Genomic DNA, 10,874 nt, shown 5'->3' on the forward strand with positions numbered 1-10,874 from the left:
ATTTTCTGCATATAAACTGACGTTTTCCCAGCCACCATCAGTTCTGAGGAAGGGTCACCGGACCCGAAACGTTAACTCTGTTTTCTCCTCCACAGATGCTGCCAGACCTGCTGAGCTTTTCCAGCAACTTTGTTTTTGTTCCTGATTTATAGCATCCGCAGTTCTTTTGGTTTTTATTATGATATTTAGTCCGTTTTGTATATGCTCACATACGCTGCAAATGGGATAAAACTAATTACAGAACAAATTTCCTTTGTACACTGTTTTTAGGAAAATCACAAATCCTTTAGTATGGCTTTGGAGCTTTTGTATTAAAAGATAGTGTGTGTGCTAGTCCAATGGAAAGTAAGTCAGCATACAGACACAAAAGAATAATTGCACCAGAAAGAAATTCTGATAATTCCAGGGTCCTTTGAATGGGCATGAACTGGAAAAAAAATGATATTCCTGGTGTTAAATGAATAAATATGGTTAGTAGAATGATTAGAAAGCCAGCCTACTCTGTTACTTCTATCCAACTCCATTCTACAATACAATCATATCAGTGTATATTAGAATTTCCAAGAATGTATATGTTCAATAAATGACATCCCTGCCCTTTCTTAACAAATGGCTAGGAGATTAATGTCTGCTTTATGATGTAACCCACACAGTCATGATGATTACTTTCATAGAATCAACCTAATCTTCCACTGTTGACTCTTATATGTTTTTGATAGGGTGCTGCACAGGAGGCTGCTAAATAGGATAAGAGCCCATGGTTTTAGGGGGCAAGGTAATGGCATGGATAGAAGATTGGCTGACTGGCAGAAGGCAGAGGGTGGGGATAAAGGGGTCTTTTTCAGGGTGGCAACCAATGACTTGTGGTGTTTCCCAGAGGTCAGTGTGGGGACCACATCTATTCACGTTATACATTAACAGTCTGGACGATGGAACTGAGGGCTCTGTTGCTAAGTTTGCAGCTGACACAAAGATAGGTGGAGGGACAGGTAGTGTTGAGGAAGCAAAGAGGCTGCAGAAGGACTTGGACAGGCTACAAGAGTGGGTAAAGAACTGGGAGATGGAATACAATGTGGGAAAGGGTAAGGTTTTGCACTTTTGTAAGAAGAATAGAGGCATAGACTACTTTTTTAAACAGGAGAGGCTTCCTAAACCTGAAGCACAAAGGGATTTATGAGCCTTAATTCAGGTTTCTCTTAAGGTTAACATGCAGGTTCATTTGGCAGTTAGGAAGGCAAGTGCAATATAAGCATTCATTTTGAGAGGGTTAGAATACGCAAGTAGAGATGTACTGCTGTGCCTGAATAAGGCTATAGTCAGACCACATTTGGAATACTGCGAGCAGTTTTGGGCCCCGTATCTAAAGAAGGATGTACTGGCATTGGAGGGGATCCAAAACAATTATTGGTTCTAAAAAACAGTTACTGGACCTGAAACATTAACTTTATTTTCTCTTCACAGATGCTGCCAGAGCTGCTGAATTTTCCCAACAATTTGTGTTGTTGTTTCTGATTTCCAGCATCCACCATTCTTTGGGATTCCTTTTTTGCCTTTTTACACAACACTTTAATGCTTCTCTTCTACCCTGAGCACTTAAATATGCAAATTGCTGACATACAAGTCAGAGTACATTCCTGGTGGCTGTAGCTTACTGACCCCTGTTGTCTATCTCCTGCCAATCTTCTGCCCCAACGCTGTCTTCACCGTGACATCATCAGCCTCAACTCTTCATCCACATCAGTTGGCATTACAAAACACCAACCTCACCACATCATTATGCTGATTCTCAGACCAACTCTCACACTGTTTCAGAGGCTTGGCCATGTTCAGTCAGGCACTGGGTTTGAGTAGAGTCTGAGGATCCACGTCCTTGTACTTTAGAGATAAGGCCGAGGTCAGTCCAGCAGATCAAGTACAATCAGTCCTGGAGTGAAGATAAGTCACTTCCACGACTGTGTGGAGATAGATATCAGTCTTGGGTGGAGCAGAGTGGACCATACACAATCCAGGTTATCCCTCTGAATGGGACCCAGTCAATGGGGAGTTGGGCAGTATTGGTTCAGGGGCTTGTCAGCGAGTGATCCATGGAGTCCTGAGGAAAGCAGGCAACTCAAGTCTGAGGATGGAGTTCATTAGGCTGGGTTGCTGAGAGAATGATTAATATGAAAGGGTGCAAATGTAGATAGAAAGGTTGGAATTCAGAGTATTTGATTTGATTTATTGTAGTCACATGTACCGAGATGCAGTGAAAAGTGTTGTTTTGCATGCTCTACAGGCAGATTGTGCCACACAAAGTGAATCAGGGCAGAAGAACAGAGTGCAGAGTACAGTGTTACAGCTGCAGAGAAAGTGCAAGAGAGAGAGAGATCAGAATTAACATTTGAGTGGCCCGTTCAAAAGTCTGATAAAGGTGGAGAAGAAGCTGTTCTTGAATCTGTTTGTATGTGTATTCAAACTTTTATATCTTCTGCCAAAGAGGGTGGAAGAGAGTATAATCGGGGTTGGAGGGATCTTTGATTGTGTTGGTTGCTTTCCTGAGGCAATCAGATGGAGTCAGTGGATGATAGGTTGGTTTACATGATGCACTGAGCTGTGTTCACGACTCTCTTTAGTTTGTTGCAGTTTTGGGAATAGGAGGAGACTTGGAGCTCTGGGAGGGTCCCCACAGGCCATGCTCACCTGGACCTCTCTATGAGGGGGTGGTATGTCCAATAATGCCCAGGGCAATTTACAAAGCTCTGGGCTCTGGGCTCGGGAGTGAAATGGGGAAGTGAGTGGTTCTAAAAAATGGGACTCAATGGAAATGGGGGGACACTGAAACATCAAACAGGTCCCAGAGAGAGCAACAAAAAAGGGAACGTGAAATCAAGGAAGAGCATCATTTGCCTCATACAGATCCTGTGAGTCAGTCACAAGAACATGAGCTGGAACCTCATTCTGTCAGATCGAAAATCAACTGATTTCGAAAATCAAGATCGAAAACACGAAGTGGCTGACACCAGATGCAAATTCAGCAGAATAAATCATTTGTTTATCCTTTGGAAGAGTGAGGGTGAGGGGGCAGTGTTGTTGGTTGTGGTGAAGAGTAAATCTCTTGGGATTAGTGGCCTGCTATGGATGGTTGCTGGGACAATACCTTCCATTGATTCAGTATTGACATACATCCAACTTCAATTTGAACTTTCGCAGCAAGACATTTATTGTCCAAGAATCCACATTACAAACCCTGGCCTCAAGCAATTAGGTCCATGACATTGTGGGCACTAATTCCCTTCTGGCATCAGATCAGCAACAGTAATCACAAAAAAGATGCTTCAAAGTCCAACCAGAAGTTCCATGTCCCACACAGAGTTCCAATCAAGCGCAGCAATATAGGGCTTTGTACCTGCCAGATTCAAATTGAAATGTAAGCATGCAAGGATATGGTTTGTGATGGGGAAGGGAGATTTTTCCTGCAGGGGTGGGTGCACGATGGTGGTGTTTAATGGTGCCTTACTTGCAAAATTCTACTTTTAAAGCTTTAGCTGAGCAAGGTATAAATGGGGAATGTCACATGCTTTATGAAGGTATGGCAATTATGGCCTTGGGAAGTTTCCATGCCATGCTTCATGAGGACATAACCTGAGGCTTCATTGTGATGGCAGATGGATTTCTTCAATAAACTTACCTTATCTTCCCGAAGTTCCCTGCAGAGGATCTGCTCCTGAATCTCACATGGAGAACACTGTTTTCTACTTCTGAACACCACTGTTCAAGGACCTCTGTTGCCACTTAATCAAGTCTGACAGTGAAGAATCATGAGAACAGACATTTTAAGAGTGCTCATGAACACAAGTGCAAGATTATTTGCAATGTGTGTCTCTCATGGCATTGATACGGCTGTAATAAATTTGTTTCTTCCTATCCCCACCTCCATCTTTCATCGTAGTCTGGAGATTCACAGCTGGGGTGGCGGGATCTTGCTCTGTAGCTGGTCCAGTCGGTTGAGAAGGTTTATCCAAGCTTTCCAGGGGAGGTGTTTGTTTCTGGAGGGCCCGGGCCTAATAAGAATGTCATGCCCAAATGCAGGCTCACTCTCCTCAGTCCTGTGCAGGTTTTGACATTACAGGCAGAGCGAGAGGTGAGGAACATGCTCCTCTGGAGTACCTCTGACAAAGGGCCACATTGGGCTCCAATATGGAACTTTGTTTCTCTCTCTCTCTCTCTCCACCAACTCTCCAAGTTCATTGGGTTTCTCCAACTTGTCCTGTGTTTGTTTCAGAATTGCAGCGTCTGCTGTATTTTTCTTTTACATAGGCCTGACAAACATGTTTGCCTTTCCTGTGCTTGTCTACGCATTTTGGACATACTCCCCCCTCATAGAGAGGTCCAGGTGAGCATGGCCTGTGGGGACCCTCCCAGAGCTCCAAGTCTCCTCCTATTAATTAGCGAAACAATGGCGTGGGACTTCTGCCTGGAGCTGAGCAGCTGCCTGGTTTCCAGTCGTCCTCTGTGTCAGAAACATGGGATGTTTCTTCCTCAAGCAGATGTGGAGACATTTCAGTGATGTGCTCACCGGACTGTTGCTCCTGATACTAATCTATGTGGAAAACTGACTGAAGTGTGACTTTTGGAGCTGGTGGAGGGTAAGGGTGGAAGTCTTGCTGGTACATCCTCTGAGGTTTCAGTGACTTCTTCCACAGAGATGGGTTTCTGGCACTGACCTCTTCCTGGCCAAGATTTGCTGGGTACCTCTAGGAACTGAAAAGAGGGGAGGGAAGTAAGTGTGTAAAAGGGATAAGGCTTGTGCAGATTGACAATGAGTTAACATCAGTGTTCATGGTACAGCAACATAGCACAACCCAATGAAGCTTTATTGGGTTGGTTGAACTTTGAGGCCTTCCTGGTCAAAAAGTGTTCTCATGCTCCTCTCCAGTCAACTCTATTGAAAAGCGAGGAGTCTGATATCTGCCATGCTGGTCTTGGAATTCTTGACCTGGTTATACATTATATTTCCCTGCAATGAGACAAAAGGAAGGATTGAGTATGATGTAAGTGGATTGGACAGGAGTGGTTGTGATTTAAGAGCAAAAGTGATGGTGAGGGAGTCAGTAGAAATCACAGAAGACAGGAAGTGTTAGTAGTTTGGGAGGATGAGGTGGGTAAGAGGAATTGGGTGGACATGATGCATGCTAAAGTGAGAGTTGTGGTCCAGGAGCCTCGTTGAGATGAACGTACAGTGGCAGGTTTCGAATGAGATGTAGTCTTGGGAGTGTGAGATAAGCAGAGAGAAGTTGGTGGAACCTACACTTTCAGAGATTGTCTTCTTCCTGCACTGCTGGCCATTCCTCTTAACCCAGGCTGCATCATGGATGTCTGTGTCTAGTGACATGCCCTCTGGCACATAGAGGGCAACTTTCATCTACTACCCTGTCCACTGGTACCTCCACGTTCCAAACCACACAGTGCAGTTTGAGATAGCAACTACTGCCAATGCTGGAGTCAGAGATAACACACAGTGTGAAACTGGAGGAACACAGCAGGCCAGGCAGCATCAGAGGAGCAGGAAAGTTGATGTTTTGGGTCAGGACCCTTCTTCAAAAGCAGGGTCCAAACCCGAACCATCAACTTTCGTGTTCCTCTGATGCTGCCTGGCCTGCTGTGTTCCTCCAGAGCAGTTTGAGCTTTCCTTTTGGCCGATATGTTCAGCAATAATGATTATTACCCTCCTGTGTGAGGGGCAATTCCTGGCTGGCAGTGTGTACAGTGACATGTAGCTGTTTTTTTTCAGACGTGGCATCAGAGCTGTGAATGCTGCAAGCTCCCAGCAGCAGTGAATGCTTCCTTCTCTGCTTCTGTATAATTCCGTACGGAATATGCTAAGATCCTGGTTGCATCATTCATGTGACAAGAACAGAAGGCTGCGTGAGAAAGGTTGCTTGGAGCCATGGTAGACGGGTTACCATGGATCTCACTGGATGCAATACTAAACTGAAATGGGAAAATTCCACCTATAAACCCCTGAAAGCGTGAGTAATTCTAGAAATAGCCAACAAAATAACACATTGTAGATTTTATCAATGAGCACATAACAAACAAGTGTAAAGAAAGCAAAAATGAAATACCAGTTAGATCACAGAATTAGAGTCAGGTTTATTGTCATGTGGACTTGAGTGAGTGCAGTGAAAAGTTTGTAATGTCACCACTTATGGCGCCATCTTAGGTACAAGGTATGTAGGAACAGACACTTAAGTATTTGGTACCAATTGAAAGAATAATAAATAAAAGTCCAGTGTAAGAATAATACGGGGAAAAAAAGTACTGGAATTACCGTCCTTTTCACCCAAATCTATGCCAGCACCAAGCCTCCAGACCGCACCAGGCAAGTCCCCAGATCACGCCAGGCTTTAAAACTCAAGGCTTTGCTTCCTGTTCACAAGGCCTTCACTTCTCCATGGCGGCCTCCAGTGTGGGACTCCCCTCCCCCTCCCCGCGCTGGGCTCCAGTCCGGGACACCCACCCCCACACTCCACCCCTGCACAGGGCTCTGGTGCGGGACTCCCCTCCCCCTCCCCGCGCCTGGCTCTGGTCTGGGACTCTCCTCCCTCTGCACCGGGTTCCAGTCTGGGACTCTCCTTCCTCTGTGCTGGGCTCTGGTCCGGGACTCTCCTCCCCGGGTAAAGGACTTTCCTCCGGGACTAGCCTCCCATGCAGGCCTGATCTGGGCCTCACCTGCAACAGCATCCAGTCGGGAGTCACCTCCTCCATTCCCTTCCGAGTAAGTTTAGAGGGATCACAAGGTATTGCATACAATTATACACGGCATGCTATAGAGAAGAAACCAAAACTATAGAGAACAGCCAGGGTAAATTTACCAGGATTAGGGAGACCCAAAGTACTAGCATGATTTTCACTGGAGTAGAGAGCTCTAAACATTGAACTGCAGTTTCTAAATTTATTAACTCGTCTTATGCAGTGAATGGAGGAAGACCATTTCCCTTGAACAAAAGAAGAGATTAGGAAAAATTGCACAGATCGTTTTTAAAGGAGAGAATGCACTATCACAAGGAGTGATTGAAGCACAGGTTATTGTTTCTTTCAAGTGAAATTTGTACAAATATTTCAAGTCGAGAAAGGTACAAGAACAAGTTGGAGAGTGCGGAGCAACAGTTTTAGCAAATAGCCAGCAAAAATTTCATGGGCCAAATCCTCTCATCTAAATTGCTGTGTTTTGAATGTTGCTGAACTGTTTAAGGCTGTTGAAAGAGTTATTCAAATACGTAGTGTTAAGATTTATCTGTTATGATTTTATTAAGTCAATAAACTGCATCAAGTTAATTTTTTAGCCATTAACTTTGGCAATTTTAAATGAATGTAAATTTGCATAGCAACATAACTAACATAGTAATGTTTTTAATTAACTGATAGCTCCGTTATATTATTAGGGTTAATATTCTTTAGAAATTTAATTAATTATAACAAAGAGATTGGCTGGTCTGCAGAATATCATAAAATGGGAATTTTGGCCTGCCTTTATCCATTAACACATATTTCCAAATTCTGTTGTTCTCTGGCTGTAAAATCCTGCCGTTTTTGCACGCACAGTTACTTTACTACACTTAGCTATTAACATTCTGTAAAGGTTAGACCGACTTCCAGGAACAGTAACGTCAAACAAAAGAAACCTAAACAAATTAGGTTTGTGTTCATTAACTGCAGAAATTATAATCTAATCAGTTATATTAATGTGTTCATTAGCTAAACGTACTCAGTAGATATGTCTGCAGAATTTGGACATAAAAGAGCAACTTACAGAGACAGGCTTAAACAGAAGTGACAGCTATGGAAGAAAAACTGGCCCAACCTGAATATTCTAGAGGTCTACATCTGACCAGAAACTCATCTGGACCAGCCACATAAATGTTATAAGAATTATAGAGGGTCAGAGGCGAGGTATTCTCTGGCTAGTGGATTAGCTCCTGACTCCCCAAAGCCTTGTCTTCATTTACAAGTAAATCTTAATCTTTCTTTAATTTACAACTAATTGAATTGTTTTATCGCACTGATTGTTCCTGTAGCATATCAACTTATTTTGAGTTATGCAACAGGCAGTCCCAGTGGTAGGGGAGGTACAATTTTGCACAATTATTTTACAATGGTTCTGATTTACAGGAAAGTCATGAGACTTTATTCCATGGTTTTTAAAATGGCATCACCACCAACCTTTTCCCTAATACTGATGTATATTAGACCATAGACTTGAACAAATACAAATGTAGTTTTCTTTAAAAAAAATTTCTGATATGTGCACATTGCGAGTGTCATCACTCACCCCTGATAAACCTTGAAAAGATGATGATAGTTGCTTGCTAAGTTATTTTAGACAATAATTAAGAGTCAAACACATTCCTATAGGTCTGGAGTCACATGTACTTCAGATGCAAAACACCTCACAATAAACTAGATGAGATTTTACGAAAGTCCAGTAATTTTGCAGAGACCATTTCTGATTTTTAACACAGACATTTTCAATTAATTGAAGTCCCCAGTTGCTTTGATTGGATTTAAACTCATGTCCTTGGATTATTTGTCGAGGCCTCTGAATTATTACATAACCGCTGTGCTATCATACGAAATACAATACTTTGGAAGTCTGTTGACTGCAAGGGAGTTGAAGAATCAAAACATATCCTTGTTTCCAGCATGAGGAGGTGAGGCAATTCCACAGTGGCTTGTGAAATTCATTTTTGTTTTCCCATTTTGTTGTCTTTTCTGTCAATTTTCTCTCCTGGCCTGAAGATGTTGCTATGATTTTCTATTACCTGCTGCTCATTTTTGTCCTGAAACATGGACAGGAAATGATTAAAAATAGGGAAGGGAATTAACAGTCCATTGATGCCAAGCTTATTTTCAGGGAGGTCTGTAAATGTGGAAGTAGTCTGCCCGTTTAAAAATTTTGGAGGCTGCTAAAGTTTGCAGATCACTTGCAGGCTCTTGAATGCAGCTTTCAGGGACAAAAAGATGGAATTTGAACTGATGGCCATTCAAGGAACAGCCCAGAAAACACAATTTTTTTTGTGGTGGGATTATGAGACCTCAGGTGCCTTGACCTCAGGATCTCTGAAGTCACAAGTTAGAAGGGTCTGCCTACTGAGGGAGCCAATGAGTTGCTACAGAATCCTGGGTCTTAATGTGACTTGGCTTAGTTGTAAAGTGCCCCTCTTAATCAGAGTTCAGTTCACCAGGTGCCAGGGAACATCTGAGTTCTTGCCTGAATGGCTACTTGTTATGAGTGTTGATTATTCAGACTATTTTATTCTTTAATTCATTCACAAGATGAGGGCTCCACTAGCCAGGATGTGATTTATTGCCCATCCCTAATTGCCCAGAGGGCAGTTAAGAGTCACCCACCTTGCTCTGGGTCTGGAGTCACATGTAAACCCGACCAGGTGAGGATGGCAGTTTCCTTCCCTAAAGGGCATCAGTGAACTAGATGGGTTTTTCCTAACAATCAATAATGGATTCATGGTCATCATTTGACTCAATTTAAGGATTCTATCGCATTCAAATTCTACTATCTGCAGTGACAGGATTCGATCCTGGATCCAGCAGAACATTACCTGGGTCTTTGGATTAACAGTCCAGCGGTGATACCGCTAGGCCATCGCCTCCCCATTGACCATTGTTTCCCCATATGAAACCTTACAGGCAAGAATTTTTTAACAAGCATCTCTAACTAGTAGGAAACCAGAGTGATTTTCTCCAAGTCATATGGGGATATTGAAGCCAGTTGCAATAATCTGTTGTGTGTGTGTGTGCAATAGTCTATTGACACGCATGTGTCCACAGTGTAGACTGATGACTGAACCTGGAATCTTTCTGATCTGTATTCTTGGTGCCTTAATCTGGTGATTTTAAGGAGTGAAAATATCTTCAGTTTGATAGCCTTTTTAATTACCTCACTTGATAACCGTGACAAGACCCTGCTGGTTGTAAATTTATGGTAAATGGTGGCAGGAAAGTGTAATCATCAGGGAGTTTTGTTTCTTTTCTGTTTCTCAGGACTGGGACAGGCATCACATAGGCTTTGGAGGCTTGGCAGTACAACTAACTTTAATAATCCAGTTATAAAATGGTACTGCCAGCACTACAGATAAGACCAGATAAAGGTCTGTTTTTTCTCTCCAAGTGCTGAAAAACCTGACCCAAGGCAAAGTCAAAGATTTATATATAATGCAAAAATTAACATCATTTTCAATTAACAGCAGAAAAAGAGTTTGGCTCATGCTATGGGTGCCATTATCATTGATTGTTCCTCAGTACTCCCTACATCAGCCAGAAAAAAAAGTCTGCTATTTTGTATGTCAAATCTGCAAGTCAGTGACTGGAGCACTGTTCAAAAATTCCATCACGCAGGAGGGGAAAATTCAATTTAGTGGCAGTTCACCACCAGCTACTCTGGGAAGAATTGCACCCCAGGTTATTTTATTTCATTTCCACATGTTGCAACCCTGCTCAATATTGCCAGTTAAATATTTAGTAAAATAATAATCCGAGTGCTGTCTTTGACAATCTACTTATTTAGATCGGGTACTGGCTGCTGAAAGCATCAGATTTCATTGAAATTCTAGCACCATGTCACTGTCACACTCCTGCAGTATATGAGGTGAAAGTATTCAGTCATACTGACTGCAGAAACCAAGTCAATCTTTGATCCTCAGGCCATCTCAACCATTATTGCTGTGCAATTACTCTTCGACTTCCAACTCCAGGCAACTGTGTAAACTTGGTTTAAATGCAACAAAGAACAGAAGAAGAGATAGTAGGAACTGCAGATGCTGGAGAATACGAGACAACAAGGTGCAGGGCTGGATGAACACAGCAGGCCAAGCAGC

This window comes from Rhincodon typus, chromosome 5 (assembly GCF_021869965.1).
Source record: "Rhincodon typus isolate 14 chromosome 5, sRhiTyp1.1, whole genome shotgun sequence".
Lineage (NCBI taxonomy): Eukaryota > Metazoa > Chordata > Chondrichthyes > Orectolobiformes > Rhincodontidae > Rhincodon > Rhincodon typus.